The sequence below is a fragment of the Vespula pensylvanica genome, chromosome 12 (genome assembly GCF_014466175.1).
Source record: "Vespula pensylvanica isolate Volc-1 chromosome 12, ASM1446617v1, whole genome shotgun sequence".
In the NCBI taxonomy this organism is placed as follows: domain Eukaryota; kingdom Metazoa; phylum Arthropoda; class Insecta; order Hymenoptera; family Vespidae; genus Vespula; species Vespula pensylvanica.
In genome coordinates, this window is record NC_057696.1 from 4,439,232 (window position 1) to 4,461,990 (window position 22,759).

General features: G+C 38.3%; 1 long non-coding RNA gene across 2 annotated transcripts in view; it reads left to right on the forward strand.

Annotated features, from left to right (window-relative positions):
* Positions 1-22,759, forward strand: part of LOC122633397 — a 114,164-nt gene that overhangs the window by 66,942 nt on the left and 24,463 nt on the right. The window lies entirely within an intron of this gene.

Sequence of the window (22,759 nt, forward strand, 5' to 3'; positions counted from 1 at the left end):
GAACATCGTGCATCGAATGACCGCAAAACTGCAGCTGTATTTTCGGTTATCGCCGATCACCGATCTGCGGATTTTCGGTTTTTACGAGTGGGTCCACCGATGCTAACGCCTCCTTCTTCGAGCGTGAGTTTCATCCTTGCTTCTCTTTCTGTCGCTATTCTCTTTTTTTCTCTTCTTTAATCCTCTTGGTCCAATCGCCATTCCTACGAGTCCTACCTTCTTCTCTGGCTTTCGTTTTGCTTTGGAAAATGAACGAATAGATCTCTCTCTTTCTCTCTCTCTCTTTCTCTCTCTCTCCCACTCTCTATCTATTTCTATCTCTTCATCTCTCTCTTATTTAGATGATTTTTTTAAAAGGATATTCCTCTGGACATTGACCGTCCTTTTTGCATAGCTTTTCCAGGAAGTAATTTGAGTATTATTATTTAGTTGAGAGCCTCAGATAGATTTGAGTCCTTAGAGAGACTGGTAGCACGACGGTAGGAGGTCCTCGAATGTCCTGTGGTGCTTTGGGGACTGCTAACCAATATCAATCTCGCCACCTGGCTCACTCCTCTAACTTTCGTTGATCGTGATCGAGAAATATCGAACTTTCGAGAATAGATAAATGTGTATATGCGAGAGAGGAAGATGGAACAAAGCGATGTGAAAAAATTTTCGATAAATTCCTAGTAAAAAAATAAAATAAAATAAAATAAAATAAAATAAAAAAAAGGAAAGAAAAAGTAAATAGTTAAAAAACCGAGAGAGAACACGTGAGAACGTAAGTTTCTCAGAGATACGAAGCATCGTGATTTCCTGGTCAAGATGATCGACCATCTTCGCCGTACAGGTCAAGCGAAGTTAGTTAAGTCATTCGTTAGGATCGTCACATCGCTCTCCTTCGTCGTCATCGAATATCATTGTCAGTGACAAATGAACTGCACGATCGCGAGACCAAACCCTTGTCACGTTGGTCTCCTTTTTGAAAATGGAAGCACGAAAGGCACGCTCGATTTTGGGAATGGAATGCTTTAATAGCTTGCCTCTGCTGATCCTCGTTCATAAAAGAATACGAAGAAAAAAGTCTGTCTTAAAGAAAACAGATGGAATTACAGAATAATCAACCTTTTAAAACTGACGTCCAGTATGATGACAAATTATGTGCGATCTGTTAGAAATAAATGATCTAATGAATGAAGGAGAAACGAACGAGAAGAAAAAAACGAGATAGCTGAAATTTTCTAGAAGATGCTTTTTGGAAGCCCCGTTGAGTCGAATGGAAAAAGTCGCATACGTTTCTTAAAGAGTTTTCTCTACTCGAGCAGGAAATGGGTGCGGCCTAGTGTGCGACACGGTAGCCGCAAATGAGTCGAAGAAGTCGAAATCGGTGGGGTTTGTCGATGGATCCGATTTAAGTCGCAGAGTCTTCCGTGAGCTAAGTATGGGTGTTCCCCAGGGGATAACAGAATGTCCTCTGATTGCTCTCTTGTCCACGAGATTACCTCGGCTACGACATGTATTCTGGATTTTCAGATAAATTAGCATTTTTAATATCACCTTCGACACGGTAGCTTTACTTGCCTATCTGATTTAAATGTTATTACGATTATGGAAATGATATAATATGAAGAAAAGGTATGAACGAAGAAGAGTGCCAAGTATTTGCAAGTTGAACCAAAAAAAAAAAAAGAAAAAGAAATAAAAAGAAAGTACAGGGAGGAATTGTGAATGAAGAGAAGGAAGAAAAAGAAAAATAAGGCGAATTAAACGAAGCGTGTAATATAGAAATGTAATTTTAAAAATGACGAATATGTATGGGAAATAGTCGGAGAAGCTTCTCTCCTGTTCGTAGATCGTAGAATAAAGAAGAGAAGGAGGGGGAGGACTGAGGAAGGAGAGGAGAGGGAACGGAGGAAGGAGAGAGCCGGTTTCCAGCGACAGGGCAAGAGATCGCAGCTAGTGCGGAGAGACCCATCGCTCGTCGCTCTTTACTCGTCGCTCGTCGCTCCTCGTCTATGCAGATACGCCCAACAGATACGTTTCAGCTCCCGGTCTAGTCCCCACAGATAGAGCCGATATTATTCACCTAGCCTCCTCACTAATTCCATTCATTCGCTCTAGCTCTCCTTTTCTAGCACGAGAGAAAGAGAGAGAGAGAGAGAGAGAGAGAGAGAGAGAGAGAGAGAGAGACATGCGAACGAAGAGGAGAACGAGGAGGACGAGGGTGGTTCCAGGTTTTGCCTCTTGGCATTCCATTCGTGAAAACGCATCACCACTACTACCGTCACAATTGACATTGATGTGATTCCACCATTTCATATTCCCCTCTCTTTACCACTATTACTAGTATTACCACTATAACTATCAGTAATTACGACGAAACGAGTTCTTTCTAATTTAATATACCCGATAAAAAATCCAAAGTTTTCGATCACAACGATCGATGTATCAATGTGTTAAATATCTCTGTACGAAATATTTTGTATGCGCGTACGCATTTAAAAATGTCTAAGCAATTTTGAACATATGTTGAGATATAACAAGATCCTGTAACATCGATTAGACGTCAGCATCGATATTTTCGAGAAAAATAGAGATAGAATGAAGAGGGAAGGGAGACAATGAGCGGAGTAGACAACGAACATACGTTCTGGCAACTTGTCCGAATCTCAAAGATCGACCTGCAGTTTAGGTAACAAGTGTGAGAGAGATACGTAGACAGACTGGCAGATGCGCAACGCGAATCACATGCGGGATCGTCAAGACAGGATCACCAGGACAGGATCGCCACGGGGGTTTCCACATTATGTCCTGACCACGTAACGCTCGTTAAGGGCTTTCTTAATGGCCAGAGACCACCCCCGTATTGCGCGTCTATAGTTTACCGGGGATATTAACTCGAACGAGCAACTTGCTCCCATAGTCTGCGTCCTAATCCGTATTGTCTAACCTCGATAGCCGATACGCGACCGTATTTAACGATCTAATTAGAACAGGATGCTTTCGATTGAACACAAGTTTACAACACTATTGAAACGAACAATATTTTCGTAATAATAAAAATTTTCAAAGGAAATATTTTATATTATCTAATCTCTACAGTATGTTTTTTTTAAATACGATATCGAACGTGTAATGTAAATATAATGTAATATAACGATCAGGTACAATTAGGAGGATAACGTTTTAGAAACGTATTCAAGTATACAGCCATTAGTCCGGTAGTACATGATTCAGATTTAGATGGATCGCAAGTAATACCCAATGCCCAGATCTCACCACTTGGAAGTTGCTTCATGTGGAGATCCACGGACTAAGATAACATACTAATTAGTCGCGTTTAATGAACCTTCCTCCGACCCGATCGTAGTCGATCGAAGGTGCATCAATCGCGACTTTGCCCTGACCTACCCGAAGAAAAAGCGTCAATTCTTTATTAAATATCTATAAGATATCTTTCAAAAATTTAGCACAACTCCATCTCTCGATATAATTAATTGACGTAATATTTACATATCATTTGGACATCCCGGGTATGTACAAAGTATATATATTTTATTGTACGTAATTTATTATAATTCATATATATCATTTTCACACTTTTTCATAGAAATCTACATTCGAAGATTTAAAAATTAAGTAGAGTATACAATTGGAAATATAAAAAGAAATATTGGATTGATTCGTACGTAAGTGCCATTTTACTTATTTAGAAATCTTCCCAATATATCCACTTCTCATAGATCGATCGATCGATCTGCGATTTTTTACCTTAAATTAGCCTTAAAAATAAATTAATACCTTAATACTAGAATTCTTAATAGTACTATTAAGATAAATATATTGAAGCATAAAAAAAAATACAGCGGAATAATCCCAACACATGCATTATAACTATACCTAAAAAAAATAAGCATTTACTACTTTACCAATTTGTTAGATATTATCTAATATATGAAATTATTCCAAGCTAATTATATATATATATATATATATATATATATATATATTGATCCTAAAATAGTTATGTTCAAATTTTTTATTAGTCTTTTCTGCTCGCTATCAGATACCTGAAACATTAAAAATCATATGAATGAAATAAAATTGCAAAAGTATGCAATTTCATTTTCTGCCTACTAACGTACAACTATATATATTATAAATATAAAAAGCAATCCACAAAACAAATCCATATAACAATTAAGCCCGCATATCTGAAACATCAATTTTCAATTATTAAACATTTTATTAATAAACATTATTAAAATAAGAAATGTTGCATTTATAAAAAAAAAAAAATGATAAGTAATGGAATGTAATTAAAATATCTTAGTAACAATTTTAATAATGCAACAAATCTTCAAAGTCTTTGGTTACATCCTAAAACTATTTGACAAGAAAAAAACAAACAATTATATTTAATGTGTTTGTACCTTCAGAAATGTTTATATACATAGTAATATTGAAAGCTCAAGTAATATTGAAAATATACGTAAATTGAAAAAAACTGATGTTGACAAATCCAACGATGACCTGCAACAAAAAGATAACATATTAGTCATAGAATGAATGCGTAAAAATATGCAATATATAGCACTTCCTTTTTGTTCATATTTTGCGCAGATACGTAGATGCACTTTCCAATATAATTCCGTATTTATCTTTATTAAATCCCTATTTCAATAAAATGAAAAAAATACAAGAGGATTAAAAAAAAAAACGCGCGTTGATGAATGACCCATACGTTGCAACAATATTTTTAAGAAATCGAGAAATATTTCAAATATTATATTACAAGTAAAAATAAAATATTTTGTAATTACTACGAATTATTTTGTATAACTCGTCCGCGAAATCCTTAGACAAAAATTATATTTGATTTTGACAAAAATGAAAAATTAAAGACAAAAAAAAAAAAGATCGACTATCGTTAATCTAAGTATTTTTGATTTTAATTAAGTACTTGTGAAGGGACTTAAATTTTCATTCACTACTTAAGAAGTTCTGCGATGGCTCCAAAACACTCGTCCACGATGTACATGGAAATTGTAGGAGGTTGACTCGTGATAAATCAGGTACACGTGCTAGGTCAACGTTCTTGTATTGGAATTATTACAACGATCCTCTGAAAAAGGATTCAAACAATTTTTTTATTAAATTTATTCGAGTAAAAAAAAAAAAAATCATTAAAAATTGTAATGAAATATATAAGTTTACTTACCGATATATTTCTATAGAAGAAACTTAATTTTTCTTTCATCTTCAATGATGCACTGACTCTAATACGCGAACAGTCTGTACGACTGTTTTAAAATAAAAATATCACTTTGAACGAACAAATTCTAACACTATGACTGCTTTGCTCGCAGTCGATATAATCGCGAAACGCGAACGAATTTCAATCGACGAACGAACGATGCTTCTAATTCGCGATTTTGATTTTATTTGAACGATACAACATTCCATTCATTGTCACGCGCGCGATTGCGATGATTATCTTATGAAAAAGAAAGGAAAAAAAAAAGTTGTAGTATCATTTTTACGATAACAAATTTTTTTGTTTATTAAGAACGTATTTAAAAAAGAAATTTACTTATCGAAATATTTCTTGATTCATTGCACGATGAGCATCCTGTCCAAGGACGACGACGAACGATGCTTTTTTCATTTGAGCTAATAAAAAAAGGACAAAATTATTAGTATCATTGTTATAATAAAAAATAATTAGAACTATTGAAATGTTTCAATTACTAAAAACAAAAAAAAATGCCAGAGCCTTTGTCGATCCTTTGCACGATGAGTATCCTGTCCAGAACGTAGTTAAAATTTACCAACATTGATTCTAATTCGCGAATTTTTATACAGAATTTAATTTTATTTAATCGATTAATAATAAATATAAACATTTATTACGAGCAAACACCGACTCTAAGATCATTCTACATGTGGTCATATACAAGTTTTTATAAACCTTAAAAGTAGCTGAAACATACAGTAAAATTATACGACAAAAAAAAGAGATCACATTTATAAAACAAATTTCATGTAAAACATTTCTGAAGGTAGAACGCATTAAACGAATATATCGTTCTAAAGAATTATTCTAAAAGATCATTCAAAATTAACAATTGCTAATAAAAATATTGATTATTTAAATGAAATAATAAAAACTCCGCTAATAAATAATCTAAAATAAAGTATGCAAATTTTTATACTCTCCTATGTAATAATAAGCCTCCCATAGTATTAAATAAATCGTGATGAAATTAAAGTAAAGATATTAAATAATAAAATATTTCATTTAAACGAAATTAATTGATACTCTCGTATATCCGTACTAGTCGAAAGACTGTATAAGAATGAAGATCTTCTTAACCTTGAGAGAGTTCGACGGTCGAATGTTTTTTGTTTTGTTCTCGGTCGTTTCAGTTCCTAGAAATTCACAGCCGAATGTATTTACATGTAAGTAAATACACCGAGTGGTACATATCTCTCTCTCTCTCTCTCTCTCTCTCTCTCTCTCTCTCTCTCTCTCTCTCTTTCTCTATTAAGCCTCGCGCTGTGTTATTAAAAAGAGATAAACTTACCTGTATGTATGGAAGAGAAAGCGCTTATATAAAACTGTGTATTATATGCGTATATACTAACTGGTAGAATTCTTGGAAATCTGGAAAATATAAGATATATATGTAATCGTGTATATGCATATATGTACATATGTATATATAACGTGTTATGTGATATGCATATGTGTGATATGTATATATAGATATATTATATATATGAATATATATGATACGTAATGTGGATATGTACATATGTATACATTGTATATATATGATTTAATACGTGTATATGTATGTATATATATATATATATGATGTTTATATGTATGATGAGTATGTGTACGTGTATGTGTATATATATACTTATATATGATCGTATATGAAAATCGATTTTAATACAAGATATCAATCGATCACAACTATAAACGCAATATTATTAACCGGAGCATCGTTAAAAAGCGCTAGGAGTATCGATAACGTGGAAATAAAGCTAAAAAATTGAAATAAAAAATATGACGTAATAGCTCCCCGAGGATGTCGGAGAGACGGATTTTATTTTCGTGGATATCTTTTAAACGCGATAATGCCTCGACTTGCGAACGTGGCCTCTGGAAAATCGCGCGTTCGGCTATCGATTGATATATTGGAAAAGGGTGTACGTTAGGAAAAAATCTATTAATTACCTGTAATTATGCGGAGCGACGTAGTTCCGTGTACATTTGTACCGTGCCTAAGATGGCGACAAGCTTACCAACAAGGAACTGAAGTGGACCTTGTATGTCAAGTACATAGCGCCAATGCGGATACGTCGCTAGTCAATTGAAATATTAATTTTTCCAATCAAAAATAATAAAAACGTATAATATTAATACGTAGAGGCATGAAAAGCACGACGCATGTAATTAATTGGTATTTCAGATATAGATAAGAATTTTTTTTTACGAAATAATAAGTTTTATAAAGATATAAAAACGTAAAATAGACATACGCGTGTATCGCGCATAAGTACATCGTCCGCTATACATTCCGTATTACGCGAAATAATGGTTAATTAATGAATCGGATAATTCGAAAAATTTCTCTGTTTTATCCGTGCATCTCTACGTACAATGGATACGTCTCTCTCGTGAGTATTCAAGAAAAATAATATTTTATCGAATTTTTATCTATAAATATCGAATAATGTCGTTTATAAAAGTAATGTGTCATGACTCGGTAATAAGCGAGATACGATCGGAAAAGTTTTGACACTCGAGAAGAAGAATATATACCTATACGTAATTAATGTAGTGGTCAATAATAAAACGGCTACGAAAACTGACACATTTTCGGACACTACTAACCTATATAAATTCTAAGAACTGGACTGGCATACTAACCTATATAATTTCTTGGAAAGTATCTGTTTTCGATGCCAAAAGAAATGTCGAAAAAAACTCACTCGCATTATTACGCACAGACAGTGCACACAAATAAAGCAAATGTGTGAGCTCGGCGACGACGTATTCGTAAAAATAGTATATCTATATTTATTTCCTCTCGATTAATCTTTTTCTTATACATATATACTACGTATTATACACGCATACATTCTTCCGAAGGATTTCCGATCGAATTACAGATTTCTAGGCTATGTTTCTTTCTTCTTTCTTTCAGTTTTTTTTTTTCATCGAATCATTGTTTATCATGAATGAACTTCTAACGATATGATCGATATGTTACGAAATCGATCGTTTTGTTTAAATAACTTCTAACATTCTTCTAATTTCTTTTACCGTATATCTTTAACTACTGTAAAAAAAAGAAAAAAAAAAAAAAAAGAAAGAAAGAAGGAAAAAACTATATAATAAATTAAACGATTAATACGAATTAATAGTAGATAAATTCCGTATGAAATTCGATTAGATTTATTTATTTACTATTATTTCATATTTTTAATTTATTATTTATTTGATTGCCAATTAATTTATTACAAATCGAAAGAAACTTATACGGATATATACGTCGTTTGTAGAGATGCTTAACTATATTGCGTTATTGCAAGAGTGTATACTGAATGGAAAAAAAAAATCACGTATCTTTACATATGGATATCGAACTTCAGTAGCCGTTAGATAGGTCATCGAATCAAGTATGAAATGAACTAATTCGATGCAACGATAACTGGTCGATCACGAAGTGGCGTCGAAACAATAGATCTGTTCTAATAACAGGGAACGATCTTGTAACTGTGCTACGTCATCATAGTCTACCTCATCATCATCGTCTTCGTCGTTGTCCTCGTCGTCGTCGTCGTCATCGTCGTCATTATCATCATCATCGTCGTCATCATCGTCATCATCGTCATCATCATCATCATTATCATCATCATCATCATCATCATCTAGGGCCACTCTGGCCTAGAAGGTGGAGTAAGAAGGTCGTACAACTAATGTATTCAGATTCCGTAGATGGGCGTTTATCGAGTAAAGTGCTGGGCGTCCACTTTCGGCGGCCTCTCTCGAAATTCCTCCTTTTTCGTTGGCACGCTTCTTCCTTCGTTCTTTTCAGGCTCAATTCCTTCCTTCGAGCTATATCTTCTTACTCACTAACTATAAGATATTACTATCTTCTGCCATTTCATTTTCGATCGTATAAAAACTCTAGGGAAATGCAGAGCGTATAGTAAGAAAAAGATATATCTTATTCTTGAAAAATTTCTAGTTATCTAACGTGAGAGGTATAGATATGTAGATAGATAGATAGAGAGAGAGAGAGAGAGAGAGAGAGAGAGAGAGAGAGAGAGAGAGAGAGAGAGAGGTAGAGAGATAGTTGAAAAGTTTCCCATCTTCTAATCGGTCGACCTAACGAACACTCACTTAAAGGTTCGAAGCAAATCTAAAACATATTCGGTGATTAAACGAAGCGGAAGGTAAATGTTTAGTCGATTTAACCTCGGCCCAGCCTGCCTAGGAAGCTCTCTCCCGTGGAACCCCTCGTTTTGTTCGACGTTCTCCTACCATCCGTACGTTCCCTCCCTTCTTTAAAACGATATCAAAAAGCAACCCTTGGCATCACCATTCGGTTACACCGATCTCTTCGAAACGCTTATTTATATACTTAACTTTTTATTTGTTACGCTAGTAAAGTTTATCGTGGAAAAATATCGATGGGATATTTTTGCGGACAACACTTTGGACACGATAAATATAGTCGAAAAAAAGAAAAGAAAAGAAAAGAAAAAACAAAAGATTTCTAAAACTCCTCGTCATATTTCCTCGTGAAAATTTGTTATCGTTTCTTTATCGAGAGAATATTTTCTTGCACGTAGTTGATCCCAAAAGTAGATATTTCTTTCTTTTTCCTCGAGAGAGAGAGAGAGAGAGAGAGAGAGAGAGAGAGAGAGAGAGAGAGAGAGAGAGAGATAGAATTCGTTTTTCTTCGAGGATATAAATACGGCCCTGAGTAGTTCGACATTCCCCCTCGTCCTCTCTACCGCTTGGTAAGAATACTGCTTTGCTGAGATAAGAGTTATCTGTCGGGCTCCGATACGATAGAGCTCCCGGCTATATACTGACTTTTCCAACGTGTGCGTAGGTAGTCGTTTCATGTGTGCGTGTTTCTCTACCAGCGTATGTATACTTTTTCAACGGTTTCGAAGGGTGTAAGCCATGCACCACCAACGTAAAACCAAGTGTCCGTGTGCGAATCGAGAAGGGGTGCTTTCTCTTCGACGAGGGTGTTATAAGCCATTGTTGGTGATGATGCATCGCCTCGTAAATATTGTATCGAGACGGAAAGTAGCTTCGCGTTAGTCGATAAAACCTTTAACCTCGCGGCGGATTCCGTTGCGATCGGTCTCGGCCAAATATCGATGAGAAACAACACGAAATCGATATTAATCATACGCACGTTTATCCGATCGATGATCTATTATCAATCGCTTTTTTTTCTCTTCCTATCTTTCCGCTCAAATGAAAATAAAACATTGGAAAGATTCGACCAGGATCTTCATTGGATTTTTATTCAATTGTAACGCATCGATCTTAATCGCTCGTAAGTGTAACGTTCGATCGAAACAAAGCAAATAAAAAAGATTAAACGTTGTGATCGAGTGATCGACGAAAGAAAGTGCTTTCGATTGGAAGGGAAATATTTCTCTGTGCGTAGACTGTTCCAGATACCCTTACCTCGTGTTAAATATAAAATCCGGAGGAATATGATTTTGTTCCGGTAATCGAGACGAGTAGCCGACGTAATATTCACCAAAGATGGTATCTCTTGCTCGAGAAGGAAGACTATAATTATATCTTGGATTTTAGAGGTATCGCAAGGGAGCACGTATATATTATTATTAATATATTTAGAGAGAGATAGAGATAGATAGAGAGAGGGAGAGAGAGAGAGAGAGAGAGAAAGAGCCATCGTCGTCATAGTCGTCTTTAGTCGACGAGAGAAAGAGAGAGAGAGAGAGAGAGAGAGAGAGAGAGAGAGAGAGAGAAAGAGAGAGAGAGAGAGAGAGTATAGGTACGTACTCTCATATGTACGCGAGTACAGAAGACCTGGAGCGATCCGTTGCACAATCGACGCCCGAGGATGGGGGTGGAGCTCAAAGAATCGAAAGAGTCTTCTTATTTGCATATGGAATCGCGCTGTATAATGTGGAACGGTTCTTTCACCATCTACACACACGTACATTATACTCTTCTCTCTCTTTCTCGCTCTCTCTATACTTACGCGCATTGTCTTTCTTCTTCCTCTTCTTTTTTTCGTTTTGCTTCCTTTGCTTTTCTTTTTTCCCTTTAATTTCCTATAAAAAAAAAATTAAAATAAAATAAAATAAAATAAAATAAAATTAAGAAAGGAAAATGAAATTTCTTTTCTGGATTTTAATCAATCCCTTAGCATTACCAGGATAACGAACGACGTCGAAAATAGGAAGAAATCTAAGAAAGGAGAACGAAAGATCGAACGGAGAGTCTCGATCCCAGTTTCTTCTAAGAGATAAGTGTGAGAGAGGAGCGAGGAGTGACAGATTCATTTTCGGTCCCTCCGTCCAGGACTCTCCTCTCTTCTCTCTCAATCGAGGAAAAGGACGTTGCCACCAAAGGATCGGCATAAAAAAGTCGGCCAAGGAATAGAAGGAGAACGTCGTCGTCTTTGCTCTCGTATTGGTTCTCGATTGCTCGGACTTCTCTCTTTCCCTCACTTTTTTTCTTTCTCTCTTTCTCGACGTTTTGACGGCTCTCCAATAGAATTTTAGTCCTTCCTCGGATTTCTCCTATGTCCTTTCCTCATGCTTGACGTTTCGATCGATTCTCGAAACTTTCGCGTACAAATAAATATTATAATTTCTATCAATTTTTATTAGATTTTATTACATATATTTACGTAGCGAGATGACGACGATGATGATGAAGAAGACGATGACGATGGTTTCCTTTCTAAGAAATCTAAAAAGGCAAGAAAGGGACCCTTTTCGTTGGCAAGAAGAGGGTCCGTTTTTAAGATTCGTACCCTCGATGAGACTGCAGACATATCCTCCCTCCAACTCCCCTCCCATCATTCCACAAAACTTTCGTTTTGACGTTTTTTCGACATATTTTGACGCATCATTCTTCTTCGAGGATTTTAAATCCCTGGCGGTACGCCGAGTCTTCCGACCTTTTCCTTTCTATGACCGCAAAAGATGACAGGTTTAGACCAACCCGTACTGGAGTACCATCGAGTAAATATTACGAGTTCGATTCTTTCCTCCCTCTTTGTCTCTCTCTTTTCTTAATCTTCTTAAAGAAAATCGAGATTCTTAATCGAATATTATTTCCAACGAAAGGAAAATCGAAATTAATGTGTCACGTTAAAGTGATAGATAATTCTCTTGTTTATGAAGCCCTTTTATCTCGTGACTATCTCCATCCTTCGGAATATAGATCATTTGCATAAAGAATTCACACACGGGTTGGCCATATCGATGCCACATCGATCGAAACTCCTGGCAGCTACTTAGTCATGGGATTCGAAAAACGTTTGGAAGAACGATAGGTACCATAAGAGAGAGAGAGAGAGAGAGAGAGAGAGAGAGAGAGAGAGAGAGAGAGAGAGAGAGAGAGAGAGAGAGAGAGAGAGAGAAAGGGGGAAAAAACGAATGAGGAGTTAGAAAGAAAAGACGAAGAAGGGAGGGTGGTAGAGGAAAAAAAAGGGGGAGGAGGGTGAGAAGGGAAAGAAGATCGTGGAAAGAAGGATTCGAGATCCAAGTGGCCGCAGAAGCACAATGTTCGTCATGCGGACAATGGAATCGGTGGAGTCTCGATTGGTCGACCGAGAGAAGAGCCGACTATCGATACTAATCGATATATACTCACGAATGCACAGGGCCAGCACGAATACACTCAAACGGAGGAACCCATGACGGTGAGACTCGATTAGTCTTGGCATTGTGGCTCCCGTCAATGTCCATGGACCGATGGAGAGACCAATAGAATAAGAGAGAGTGAGAGAGAGAGAGAGAGAGAGAGAGATGCTGAAGTTGAATACGCGTTGTGTGCCAGGCATCACCAGTGAAACAGGGATCGATCTATGTCTGCGTGTGTGTACTCTGAGAAACCTGCACAGAAATGCGCGCGTGTCATTGTTAGCCACCTGAGACCCTAAGTGATTCCTGACACGTTGTCCGTGAAAACGCTCCCGGCAGAAATGGAAGATAGTAGGTAGAATGAAAGAGAGAGAGAGAGAGAGAGAGAGAGAGAGAGAGAGAGAGAGAGAGAGAGAGAGAGACGTCGATGGCTACTACTACTCGTCCGTTTGGATTTGGATCGATGGCTATTACCGAGCTTCTCCTTTCTTTCGCCGATCAAAGATCTCCGATTATTTTAAAGCTTCTCTAAGTTTAATAAGACCATGACGAGAGAATCAGATCCGATCGAGAAATTTTATTCTTTAAAAGTTGGTCGAGAAATTAGCCAATCAAATTAAAATAATTTGAACGAAAAAATGTATGCATAGATATACATACATACGTATATATATTTGACTCTTGTGAGAAAATGCGAGAGTGAACAATATTTTCTATCAAAGTCAGAAAAGATTATAAAAACAGGCAAACGCATACGAGCTTACCCAAATGCAACCCCAGATCCTTGGCACCCTTGGTAGGATTGCAAACGAGCTTCCTTTTAGAGATGAACCTTTTAGTCGAAGTTGATGCAGCGCGTGGACGTCAAGGGAGGTGATAGGTAGCGGCAGTAGATGGTTGATGGTGAACCAAATATAACCGTACGAAAGAAGTAGGTGGAACCGAGGATGAAAGGGACCACGGAAAGTTTCAAACGAACGATTCGAGAGGGGTGGCGGGCGAAAAAGAGCGTGACACCATAAGGGTACGCCTGTTTTGTAGACAGATTCGTTACGGCCAATATAATGGCTATTTACCGTACTACGTAGACCAGATTAACTATTGCCAATGGCCAATAAAATTATTCAAGGTACAACATTATGATACACTCGTCGATTCGTCGAACGGTGTCCGTGAAGAAACGCCTCTTTCAATCTTGCGATATCCAGTCTATCATGGACTATTTCAATTATCCGTTACGATCGGACATCGGGTGTCTCTCGATCGACCGTCAGCCAATCGTAACACTTGCGAGGGGTAAACGACGACAATCGAAGAGGCGTGTGAACTCTTCCGTAAATTGACCTTATCTTCTCACAATAAAAATCTTTCTGATACCAGAGAGAATCTTTCTTGTCGTTCGTGATCGAACAACGATAAACGAGATTATCGATGTTTAGATATTTTTCTTCACACATATAGTACTTTCTCGGAATTAAGAAAGTCACGAAATCGCATCCTTTGCTATACGATTTTATTAAAAAGAAGAAAAAAAAAAAAGAAAAAAGAAAAAAAAAGAAAAAAGATCATTTATCTCCTTTTAACTAAAGGACATTGGAATCACTTGAAGAAATTTCCACGAAGTCCCGAGAGTCGATCAAAAGGAAAGGTAAACGACACCATGGCGTTGCAAAAAAAAAACTTATGGTGAAGAGAGAAGGGATACATAAGGTATAATAGCGAAGTATAGGAAGAAAGTCTGAGAAGGAAGAGGCGATGTTTCTAATGTCGGGGGAGGAAGAAGATTCGTAAGGTGCGTATAGCCACGGGGGTGTTGGTCGTGCGCGCACGAAGACTCTGCTCCGCGGGTTCCCATGGGCAGGTTGGCCCACCCATGGCTTTTTCACGATGCGCCAGGGAGGCAGCGTTCAAGAAATGGCACGCCAGGGGCTGACACGTCGTACGAAGAAACGGATAGAGTCCTTCGTTCCTCCTGACAGCGGGACATCTTGGCCATACCTCGAGTACCTTTGCCGAGTAAGCGAGCCAAAAAAAGGGAGAGGGAGAGAGGGAGAGAGAGAGAGAGAGAGAGAGAAAGAGAGAGAGAGAGAAAGAAGAGACATCAACAACACAAACTGCCAGATATAAACGTGTAATTCTTTCGTGCTTCGCACTCATTGTTCCCCTAAACTATGGATTGCGCCATTGTCACGAATATTGTGAGGACTGGCCAAGTTCGAGCAGAGAGAGAGAGAGAGAGAGAGAGAGAGAGACCTGTAAGCGAGAATCTTTCTATCCTTTTTTTTCCAACATTGTGCAACAGGAGGAAGGACATTATTTTCGAGCACAGTGTCACCGATACGCAACCTGCAGTACCTTCCACTCGTTACCTCCAACCTTTGTCCAGGCAAAATACTTACACTTGACTCGTCTCTTCTTCACAATTCGCTTTTCTTCTCTCGATGAATCGATCCTTATGATATTAAGAACTCGTCATCGAGTCTATAGTAGTTTCTTCAAAGAAACCTGGACTCAAACAAATTTCATGGTCCTTTTCTCCTTTCCTTTTTTCTTCTTTTCTTTTTAAAAGAAAGAAAAGAGAAGAAAGAAGAGAAAAGAAAAGGAATCGGTCAAGGTGTCGATAAGATTTTCGCACGATCGAACGAAAGAGGAAGGATCGTGAGAGAAGCTGCTCAATTAATGAGCTAGAGTCCCTTTAATCCGGCCATTTGGCTGGCATGGAATGACTTTTCATCCCACCCCCGAGCATAATTCGATCCGCGGTCCCCGGTCTTTGGTCGGTTGAACCGCCTAAGTGAGGATGTTATGGCGACCCCTCTAGACAGAGAGAGAGAGAGAAAGAGAGAGAGAGAGAAAGCGTTTTAACCCACGAAGGAAACATCGGCGTTCCCCATACTAAAGGCATCAGCCACTTATCTGGCACGCGCATCGGATTGCGTTCCTTATCGCTGCGCTGCACTACTTTCACTACGATCTTCCCTTCCCTTCGTAAATGACACGAACGATGGAAAGTAAACCAAAGCACCAGAGAGAGAGGGGAATAGAAAGAGAGAGAGAGAGAAAGAGAGGGAAAGAGAGAGAGAGAAAGCGAGAGAATTTATCTCGATTTACGATGGCCCCTTCGATCTCGTCGAATCTACTTGACCATATAAAATAGTAAGATTGATAACGATTTAGCTACAACTTTTCTTTTTTCTTCTTCTTCTTCTTTTTTTTTCTTTCTCTCTTTTTTCTTTATCTAAACTCGGTAATATTAGTTTATTGTTTGTAAGATATGTAGATATACGATGATATAAAAAATAAATTCACTATGAATTCATATGTGTGTGTGTGTGTGTGTGTGTGTGTGTGTATAAAAAGTTCAGTCATATATTATATCACGAAAGATTCAGTCGTATGGGGCCCCTACGTGTGTCAACGTCTTATTCTTATTCTTAGGGGGGTCTATAGAGAAGCATGGGAACAAGGTTTGTGGACCCAGTGTGTATTATATCTCGACTCCATTATATAGCTGAAGTGCATTAAAATGTTGATAAATAGTTTACGGTCTCGGACTTGACTCTTTTTCTGTTTCTTAATGCTACATCAGCCACTGTGTCAAATATAACCGAGTAAATTTCTTCTCGAAACGTATCCGTTTACCCTCTTCGAATGGAAACGATATTTTCATCAGACTGAAAAGAAAGAAAAAAAAAAAAAAAGGAAAAGAAACAGAAAGAAAAAAAAAAAGATGATACTTAAAATCCTTTTGAAGGATTCTCTCTGATTCTCACGAATTCAGGTAGAACCAAAAAAGACAACATTTTTGACCAAACATGTCCATAAATGTTCTGACCTAACTGTTTCGAAGGAAACTTAATGGGTCTCGGATTTAGATCTTAGGTAAGAACAGAGAAAGAATGAAAGAAAGAAAGAAAGAAAGAGAAAAAATGAACGAGAAAGAGAGAGAGAGAGAGAGAGAGAGAGAGAGGAAGGAGAAGGTTCATAAGTCAGACCGGCACGCGATCGTAAGTCAGGATCTTTACGGTGTTCTTGGCTCGGAAAAAGCCGGAAAATTATGCAAAATCTTCTAAGAAGGATGTTTTTCCCTGGTCCGTCGGTGAACGCGTAGTCGACTGACAGTTAAAGTCAGGAACCCTCGACTTCATGAATCAGAACACGATCTCTCATCCAGTGACAAATAAATTATTTCGACTTAACAAAAATGTTCCTTTTTAAAAATGTCGTCATCCTGTACATGCCAGATCAATGTGCTATTTCTCTTCCTTTCTCCGTGTTTCCCTTTCTTTTTTTTTTTTCTTGCGAATTGAAAGAGTTCTATGTCTCGTCTGCCGCTATTAGAGTTAACTCTGTTAAAAAGAAGAAGCTAACAAAAGAGAAAGAGAAAAAGAGAAAGAGAGAGAGAGAGAGAGAGAAAAGAAAAAATAAAAAGAAAATAAAAGAAGAAGATGAAGAAGAAGAAGAAGAAGAAGAACCTCATACGGATCCGCGTTTCCACGAAGTGCCAGCGACCCAGTCGTGTAATACTTGGAAGCGACTGACGATGATCAATGAAATAGTCCGTAGGCGTGTTGGTGGTTGCTGCTCGATCTCCAGAAAGACCAGAGCATGAATACAAGGAGGGAGTGAAAGAGAGAGAAAGAGAGAGAGATAGAGAGAGAGAGAGAGAAGAAACGAGATGGTCACATATACGCACATACAATTAAACGCTCACATAGCGAAGATTCAGTAGAAAACATATAGAGTTGCATATATATATATATATATATATATATACCTTGGCTCGGATCCGGCCACGTATAATTGATAGACTGAGATGCCGGCATAATACCGGATAATTTGTCCGGCTACCCGAACACAATCAGACTTATTGCCGTTGAACGGATGCACCGCATCCGTAATCTTTTATACCTTGCGTGGCGTTCCTCTCCTTCTTCTCTGTATATTCACGCATATTCCCTCTCCCTCTCCCTCTTTCTCTCTCTTTTTTTCTTGGATACACACACGCGAAGATAACCCTTTGGAAAAGTGTCTTGTTACCCGGCGATATTAATCCGGCCCATTAAAAAGTGGACGAATGAAAAATAGGAGCGCAAAAGGAGCATCGAGTCTACTTTGGCTACCTGTGTTTGGACCGACGGATGGATGTTGTATAGAGGAGGTCCTCCGATCTCACACCCAAATTGTCTTCGATCATCTCCAAGTTATCAACTTTGTCCAATCGTTTCTAATAAACGATTTGTCTGATTCTTTGATTCAGTCGAATATGTTCTGATTTTAATAAAAGATGATTAGAACCGTTCACTGTTCAGCGAAACGTCCACATTGATATATTTTTTTTACGTCGGACAAATGATTCTATATACGAGTCGTTTCAGTCTCTCTCTCACACACACACACACACACACACAAATATAATGTATATTTTTTCTTCGTTGAAAATACTCGTCGAGTCGATCGATTTCTCGAATGTCACCGTGCAAACGCAAACGAGTTATTCGTATTGTCCTAAGATGGTCAGAATCCCAGGAAGACATCGTGAATGAGCAGTAGGGGTCTCTAGGTTATACTCTAACCGATAGTATAGACGACACCTAACGTGCACCTTGTATAATGTTCCCATTCGTCACGAAAGACTGCATATGAGAGAAGGAATCATATGAGTGTACGTATACATATACATATATATATATATATATATATATATACATGTGTGTATATAATATAGAATCAGAGAGCAAAAGATATCTCGAAGGCGGTTGAAAACGCGTTTGGGGTGGTCTCACGTGGACGTGCCAGGAGGGACATCACGCTGAGAGAGTCGAGAAGTCCCTAATTGAAACGTTTTCTTTCATTTATTATTTCGTAAGCTTGAGATGTCATCTTCTTTACTTGGAAGGATGAACAACAACAAAAGGAGAGGGAGAAAGAAGGAGAAAAATTATCTCGACGAAATTGGTTCATCTAACTCTACCTTTCTCTTCTTCAAAAAAAATAATAATCCTCTACTACCGAACGACGAATAGTTGGATTTAAATGTGATACTATGTACCAGGTATTTCATTTGATTCAACGACTCGAAACGTATCAAAAGATCGCAATTTTTATTGCAAACGAAGCTTTAACGTGTCCGATCGACATTTTTCGTATATCCAAGTGTTAAATTAGGGATGAATCAACGCGTCCGTCTTATACGCGTGCAATCTCTCATAGAACGAACGTTCATTAGTAAAAGTGCACGTCACAATATCAAGGATTATTCACGAGTCCATGTGGAAAATAAAAGTAGTAAAAGAGGAGAAGGAGGAGGAGGAGGAGAAGGAGGAGGAGGTGGAGGAAGAAAAAGAAATAGAAAGAAAAGGAGAAGAAGAGAAGAAGCAAGGCAGTCCGGATTGCAGTTAGGCGGATAAGATCTGTTCATCCCCTACGGGGATATGGGAGGGAGACATCGCGGTTTCAACGTCACTCCTATCAACCCCTCTCTTCTGGCTTCCTGGGCTGGACGAAAGCCCTTCTCTGCGTCCCTGGGGCTTTTATACGGCGGTCGTTTCGCTTTACTACCGCGATACTCCTTGGTTATACGGGCAGCTCTGAACAAGAGAGAAAGAGAGAGAGAGAGAGAGAGAGAGAGAGAGAGAGAGAGAGAAAGATAGCGAGGCCTTCCCGCTCCGATTTTTCCTCCGGAATGTCAAGCTCCGCCTCGTCCTCTCTCTTTCTCTCTTCTTCCTTTTCTATCTCTCTCTCTTTCTCTTTCTCTCACAAGAAACGACTCGTCTCTGGCTAACTGCCGATCGAATGGAAATACGAACGTAACGCGGAACTTGTATCGGATCAGAAAAATTTATAAGAGTCACTTGTGAAACGTAAATTTCATTGCTGTCTCCAGACGAATGAGAATTTTCATTTCTATCGAGATTCGATAAGTTTCCCCATGATGACCATCGTTCCCAATCGAGATTCTCACTCGAACGGGATCAACAAGAACTACTCGAAAAATGCAGAAACGAAGCTTTTCCTTCGACTTTTATTATTCCTCTTCCACTGTGAGAGACACAGAGCGGATGGTCACCATAAAAATTCTAATTTCGTGGACCACTTCCGTGTATGTGTGTGTGTGTGTGTGTGTGTGTGTGTGTGTGTGTGTGTGTGTGTACCACCAACGTCCTGCATATCAAATCGCCGAGCATATACGAGCTCTCTTTTCTTCTTCTATCTCATATACTCATCAAATCTTCCTGCTTTTATAACTGTCTCTTTGTTTTTCCACGATGTACCAACCGCTACCTGTTTTAACCGTGAACAATTATTCTTCATTGAATAAATTCTGCTAAATATATAAGGACCATGATTCGACTACCAAATTTTTCTGTATCATTCTCGCGATTACACGAAGAAAAAAAAGAAAGAAAAGAAAGATAGAAATAAAAAGAGCAATTAATTTTCATTGAATAAATTATTCCAGAGAATCAAAAACCATGGTGCATACTAGTACCCTTTATCATTTCTACAATTTTATGATAAAAATAAAGAGAGAGAAAGAGAGAAAGAAAGAGAGAGAGAGAGAGAAAGAAAGGTAGGTTAAGTTATCATAAAAATTCTAATTTCACGAAGCCTTTTTCGTTGGAACATCCACCGAGTGTGTGCGTTAGTACGTTAGAGCGAGAGTTTGTGGTGGTGGTGTTGGAGGGGACGGGGGTAGCTCTCCCTTATCGGAACTTTATGGTTTTATACTTTATATTTTGCAGCGCGTACACGGTATCCCTTCCCTCCCTCCCTTTTTCCTACTGCATTTCCCTCTCTTCTCTTCTCTCTCTCTCTCTCTCTCTCTCTCTCTTTCTCTTTCTCTTTACCTCTCTCTTTTTCTTTCTATATTCGTCTCGCTCAGAATCGTTGTATGCAGGACGTGCACGCGGTCGTTCCTCCCGCCTCTGAGCTCAGAGATATTATGCCATTGGAGTGGTGGTTGCTCTGCTTCCGAGCAACGCTCCGAGATTTTATTCGAGAAATCCTTCGAGAAGCACTCGCTTGTTCTCTGTCCGAGAGTTGAGTAATTACCTATGCGATTGAAGGATAACATGCTAAGGGAATGTAAACGAGTCGTCGATTTTTTTTCTTTGAAAGAAGGAAAGAAAAAAGACAGAAAGAAAGCAAAATACAAAAAGAAAGGAAGAGAAAAGCAACAAAGCAGAAACTAGAAGAACGTTTTTAAAACGTTTAATTAAATCATAATCTACTATGATAACCACTATGACGAACTTAGAAATGTTCGAACAAAGTGGACGATTCGATCTTGCTCCATTTCTAAACGATTTATATATGTGGCTGCACCTAGGATAGTCACGTCGATAGACTTTCTCTAAGGAGAACGGTAAGCAAATGATGTTTGCCGAAGGGAAAGAGAAATCGATCGATCGTGATTCTCGTGCTAAAATCGACGAGAAACGAACGAGGAAGTGGCTATGAATAGGCACGATGCGAAGATGATCGGTACTGAATAACCCAAAGAAAAGATGATGATAATAATAATAATAATAATAATAATAATAATAATAATAATAATAACGATAATAATTCTGATACAAAGACAAAACAAAATATAAAAATAATACTCTTTCATCTTTGAAACTTGTCAATGGTAGTGCCGATCGGAAAGGAAAAAATTGTTTATAATAAGAAGAGATTACGAGTATATTGATATTTAATTACATAAAATGCATCGCAAAGTATTGTAAAGGACTCATGAAAAAAAAAAGATGTCGTTGTTCTCCTCCTCCTCCTCCTCCCCCTCCTCCTCCTCCTCTCTTCGCCCCCTTCGAAAGGGATAACATTCGGGAGGTTGACGATTATCGTTCGTCATTGACATCACTGGCTCCCATGGTAGTCGTAGCACGATGTCATCTCGGTATCGCGTTATCGCATCGGATATACGTACACGTTCATAACCGGCGAGGTATTACGATTCACTTTAGCACAATGGATATTGTTACCGGTTGACGTGTGACTGACAGCCGCGGCTTTTCTGAATGCATCTCTCAGAACTCCGTTCTCGTTCGTTCGCGCACGCCCGCTTGCATTCGCTGCATCGTGTACACGTAGTATATGTACATCGAAGGATATGGATTTCGAATCGATTTAACGTCGATAGTAGAATAGTCGACGTAGGCATTGCTAACTTGGTCTTTTCAACGCTTTACCACCATGGATTTATCAAAGAATTTTCTATGTAAAAACTATGTATAATTTTCTTTTCCTTTAGGTATTCTATAAACGTTTAATTGTGTACGTAGAAAATCAGATAATGAAGAAAGTATAGCGTTCGTTGGAATTTCACAAAGTTCCTCGTACGGGCTGAACTGATACGTGGAATTCGGGAGATTTCTAATCCGGGCCACGTGAGAGCGACATTTAAAAGTTACGCGGATAACGAAGCGCGAGACTCGCTAATGAAAGGCCCTGTAGCAATAGGACCGCTAATTAACAGCTTCTCGGGGAGTTAATTTGAATACAAGCTGGCCAGGCAGCTTACACGTCGCTTCTGTACCATGTCCGTGTGGACTCTCTCTCTCTCTCTCCCTCTCTCTCTCTCTTTCTCTTCCCCTCCCTCTCTCTGTGCACTTATGTGTACGCATATGCACGCGTGTGCGTGTGTCCAAGTCCTATAGGCGTTGGTCCGTGCGACGTATATACGTGTAAACGTGTAGCTTGATTCCTGCTGCTCTCTCTTTCTCTCTCTCTCTCTCTCTCTCTATCTCCAGCTCGGACTCAGGCCTGCCAACCGTAGAAGCGACTAATTTAAATACACATGTCGATGCGTGCGAAGATTGCACCTATGTCCCGCGTCCCTACCGAGAGAATCTTTTCTCTCTCTCTCTCTCTCTCT